The following is a 5,372-nucleotide window of genomic DNA, read 5'->3' on the forward strand; positions in this document are numbered from 1 at the left end:
TATCAAGATTTTTTTTTCTATAAAAACGAGAATAAAACACCAAGTTTGAATTCCAATCCGGGTCAGAAGAAATGAGGTCTTGTTCAAATTTGGGCATAGAGGTATTTGCATATGAAGGTGCCCCTGCAAATCCCATTGAAGTTCCACTAACTGGAGATACAATTTGTCATTCCAAGTGAAGTAACTATGCTGGAGACAAAACTGTAGGATTTCTAATAAAAAGACTTTGTTTGTATGTAAGGAAGGTTGTAGGGGAGCCCATAAGCATGCTTCAATGCCTTCTTGTAAGGGAAAGGAGGTGTAGAGCGAGGTAATGTGAATTGTACAGCGCAACCGTTGTGTGTCCGTTACACAGTCTCAATCTGGAAGGTGTTGTAAGAAGCGTGTGGTATCTTTAATGTAGGACTTCCACGCCTTACGAATGGTTGTAGAAAAACATGTTTCTAAAGAAAGAGAGGAACCCCTTGGAAAGATCAAGGGAAATGGGGTATTCTACCCAAAAGTGAATTGATTCCCTTGGGATGTATACAGAAAAAACTAAAACATAACCTCAAGTTAAAACATATAGTCAAAACTAATACAATCTCAAAGATAAAATACAGCAAAATTTATTATAGAAGTAAATAATAAAAACAATTCATATTTACCTATACATCACAAAAAATCTCTAGGCATAGTTAAAATTAAAATTCAATTTAAACACAATCTATTGTGACCAGCACAATACAATAGACAGACACAAGTTGTAAAACATAAAAATTGTTAAATACAAAAAGTACATTCAAAGCTGTTTTCTAATTACACCCATGTTTCATCATAAGCAAATACTATATCAACATGGGAGGAAAGGGCATGAATTGTACAAAAGATGAGCGTCTACGCGTTTCGGTGGTTCTAGGCGAGGATAGGGTCCACCTTTATCAAGACTACTGTTGGATGTCTCGTGTTTAGGGGTCTGAGCAGATACCCTACAATAGATATGCATACAATTATTCATACATTCATTTCAAGAAGCTTTTACAGTATTCATGTTATTATTCATACATAACATTTCAATTGCACATTACTCCCTTTCATTTCAAGCGGGTTCCTTCGGGAGGGAATAGTGTGTCTAAAAAGACAACAGATCACTATCACTACATCTAATTGTAACAAACCAAATCATTTAAATGTCACCGTTTTCCTTACGCTACCTGTTTCATGGGTGTTACACGGAAGGAGATAATAGATCTGCTTGGACAGAATGTCACTAATACTGTGTCCAATTGTTATGGTCCTTATAGACTTGGATACTGAGAACTATATGTGCCAGGAGTCCTAATCTGTTCTTAATATACTGATATGATACAATCCTACTCTGTTATCAGAATGGTTACATATTTTGGGATTGTAGGACAGTGTCTAGTGGTAGAATTACCACTCTACCACTCTTATCGGATGTTAGACCTGTTATATTACAGAATTTATTGAATCTAAAGAAGGTTGCCGGTGGACTAAGAGGACATCCTATCCACATTGATATTCACTACTGAGAAATGGACTAGTAGAGTATGTTCTTACCTATTCCAGTTGGTCTTTTAATATATTCGATATAAGTAGGGACTAAATCTCGGTCACATCTAGTATGGATGTATTTAAAAGACGTTTACTCAATGCGTCTGCGAAAACAATGAAATTGTTTTAAGGTGGTTGTTCTATGAGATTTGGTTATGCAAGTTAATTGAGATCACCCATTATTTGTAAAGAAACAATTTTTGTAGAACTTAAAGGGGCCTTCACTGTTGCTAGTTATAACTAATGGCATGTCTAAAGGATAACTTGGATAGGTTAAATATAGACATACCTGATCTGGATTGGGTTTATATGATGAATCACTGGTAAAAGGAGATACAATGGCCTTTGGTTCCTGGCGTTATGGGTCAAGTTCGGTCTGAGTAGAAAAAGAGCCATCACGTTGTTAAGCAGGTTTGTTTATATAATCTAACTAGTTGTAATTGTTAAACCTGTATGGACCCATCTCAAGAAGCAGGAGCTTGTTCTCACCGAATGTAGGTAGAGAAGAGTGTTTTTCTTATTTTAAAACCTGGAGGCTGTATGTGCTTGAGGAACCTAAATGGAAAGGTAAGCGCCCTTCGTAAGAAATATAATTGAATTGTCAGCCGTGATACTAAATTGAGCAGAGCTGACAGATATGCGTACCTGTTGCTACTACGGTCCGTCGTACCTTCAAGCGGTACACAAATGTTGCGAAATATTCAACCACCACGATATGGAGGGGAACAGGGCCTGGTAGAATGGAAAATAGAAATAGTTCGTATAATGTCCGTAATTAAGGAGCAAAGAAAAGAAACTCGACGGACTGCTGCGAGCAATACGGGCAGATGGAATCTTACCTCCTCATGCGGATAAATCACGCTGCTTCGGCGGGTTCTGGAAAGAATGCTGCCAAAGCCGGTGTTCTAACTAGCTGATCTTCCCCATCGGTTTGATCTTCCCCCTACGTCAGAGGGGAGATTAGAAATACAGCACGGAGCTACCTAGCTGATCTTCCCCATCGGTTTGATCTCCCCCTACGTCAGAGGGGAGATTAGAAATACAGCACGGAGCTAACTAGCTGAAGCTTCCCCGTCGGTTTGATCTTCCCTTGCTATAATGTGCTTTGCTGTATTTGCGCTCCTCCTACGGGGCTTATTAATTCAGTTAAAACCTGGTTTATTTGTTGCCAGGCTTTTGTCTATGCCTCCCGTAAAGCGCTGCTGCTATTTGTACGAGTGCCTTATTTATTTATTTATTTTATTTTATTTATGGTATTTTATATAGCGCGAACTTTACCCGAGGGTGTCAGAGCGCTTTACATAAGAACCAGTTGAAAAACATAAGGACTTAGTATTACATGCGTTACATAAAGGATACAAACATAAAAAAATTGCAAATATACAAGATGTAAAGACACACAAGGAGGAGATACAAATGGATATACTCTAAGAGTCACATAGGAATGTTAAATAGCACAAATGTCTTCTGCATATACTAGTGATTAGAGTTATCTCTATATACATAGGGAAGGGATACGAATGGATATACTCTAAGAGTCACATAGGAATGGTAGAGAGTACAAAGGTTTACTGCATATACTAGTGATTAGAGTTATTTCTATATACATAGGGAAGGGATACACATGGATATACTCTAAGAGTCACATAGGAATGGTAGAGAGTACAAAGGTTTACTGCATATACTAGTGATTAGAGTTATTTCTATATACATAGGGAAGGGATACACATGGATATACTCTAAGAGTCACATAGGAATGGTAGAGAGTACAAAGGTCTACTGCACATAGTAGTGGATAGTTATCTCTATATACATAGGGAAGGGATACACATGGATATACTCTAAGAGTCACATAGGAATGGTAGAGAGCACAGTGGACTACTGCATATACTAGTGATTAGAATTATCTCTAAATACATAGGGAAGGGATACGAATGGATATACTCTAAGAGTCACGTAGGAATGGTAGAGAGTACAAAGGTCTACTGCATATACTAGTGATTAGAGTTATCTCTATATATATAGGGAAGGGATATGACTGGATATACTCTAAGAGTCACATAGGAAAGGTAGAGAGCACAACGGTCTACTGCATATACTAGTGATTAGAGTTATCTCTATATACAGAAAAGCAGAGTTTCATTAAGTGTGGTTGGAGGGGGAATGCAGTCGGAGGGGGGATGCAGTCACAGCACCAGGGGAGGGACAGTGAAGTGCAGGAAAGTGAGACAAACGAGAGAGGGAAGCAGTTAGTAACGATTAAGACAGCGAGGAGTGTGTCAGAGGCAACAGGATAGACAATAGAAAGGTCTCTAGGGCAGAGAGGGGAGAAGTCAGAGAACGCTAAAATGGCGGAGGAGAGAGGTAGCAGAAGAAGCGAGTCATGAAAAGAAAGGAAAATGGCGGGGAGTGCAAAGGTCCAAGTCCGAAAGTCCAGGAAGAGGGCTGCCATAGCCAGGAAGTCCGGAGGTAGAAAGGCAGTCCGCAGCAAAGTCACAGCCTCATCGTCCATGAGGAGCTGGGGCTGAGGATTTCGATTTGGAGACCAGGGATCAGGGAAGGAAGACCTCAGGCGCCAAGGCAGCTGATCGCAGAACGGGAGGCAACAAAGTCAGAAAAAGAAAGTTAAACAAGGGGGACGACCCCGTGCTCACTCTTGTTTTTCGGCACCTTTCTTCCCTTGTTTTGTAACATCAGACGGGCCTGGTGATCACCGGGGTAGAATGGCATTTTTCTACAGCGCTCTCTACAGCGCAGCCAGGGCTCACCTTTCTCGGCAGGGGCTGCATGGTGACCCCCTTTAATGTTGCCTCCATACTGAGCACGGTAGGAGCCGTCACCTCTGCACCCGTCTCTGATGTGCTCACTGTCCACGAGCGCATCCGTGGGGGGGGGGGGGGGCACTGCCTCTCCTGCCGCTGGCTGTTCATGGTGCTCTGTCTCCGAAGCGCTTGCCGCGCGGGATCGCAGTGCAGCCCGCACCAGCACCCGCTCTGCCCCTCCGGTGTGATTGCTGGGGGGGGGTTCTCTGGGCTTATTTCAGGGCTTGCGGTTGGCAAAGGAAGCGGGGACACCCACCGCTTTGATCTGTCCCGGCTCCGTCCCGGCCATCATCCCAGCCGTGTTGCTCCACCCTGGGTGCCGCCATCTTTGCTCACCTCGCGGCTGTGATCGGCTCCCCGAACTTTGCCGATTTCAGCCTCTCATCCGGGATTTCTAAGTCTGCGTGGTACAGCACTACCTTGTGCAGTTGCGAGGGTGCACTGTAGAATCCCCGGATTTGCTCAGGGCGTCCGGATGACCTCGGGTGGCGGCCGACCGACCGGAGCTCGTGAGCTTGCTGCTGTAATTCATGCGAGTAGGGCGAGCCGGGGCCGCGTCCATCATCCCCCACTCCTCCCCGAGTCTTCCTAATTCTGCGTTAAACCAGCAGCCGTGCTCGGCGTCTCTGTCCCGAGTGGATCCCGCCGGATCGATGCGCTCCGCCATGGAGGGCACGTCAAGGTTTGACCGAGCGAGGAGCTCGGCCTCGACTGACAGAAACTCTTCTGGCCTGTGTAAACTTTGCAAATATTTACAGTTTTAATCATTAATTGTTAATCTATTTTCGTATATAAGCATATGGATACAGTAAAGGGAAAAAAAATGTCACCAAGTTTTTTGTTTCTAAATAATTTTTTTATTTTTACAAAAGAAGTATTTTTTGTTGTAATAATGCCACAATATTTTATATAAACGATTAATATATTTATACCTGCAAATATATTTCTAAATATTGATCCATATTACTTTACTTATAACAATGCGAAAGATGAATC

General features: G+C 42.5%; 1 long non-coding RNA gene across 1 annotated transcript; it reads right to left on the bottom strand.

The window, feature by feature from the left end:
• Positions 1-671: 671 nt before the first annotated feature.
• On the bottom strand, positions 672-2,426 carry LOC144752915 (uncharacterized). The gene is made up of 6 exons (XR_013594139.1): positions 2,394-2,426; positions 2,200-2,286; positions 2,044-2,109; positions 1,844-1,930; positions 1,561-1,658; positions 672-968 (listed from the first exon to the last, which is right to left on the bottom strand). It is a non-coding gene; the product is annotated as an uncharacterized LOC144752915 (long non-coding RNA).
• Positions 2,427-5,372: the final 2,946 nt, after the last annotated feature.

Source organism: Lissotriton helveticus, chromosome 5_1, assembly GCF_964261635.1.
Source record: "Lissotriton helveticus chromosome 5_1, aLisHel1.1, whole genome shotgun sequence".
Classification (NCBI taxonomy): domain Eukaryota; kingdom Metazoa; phylum Chordata; class Amphibia; order Caudata; family Salamandridae; genus Lissotriton; species Lissotriton helveticus.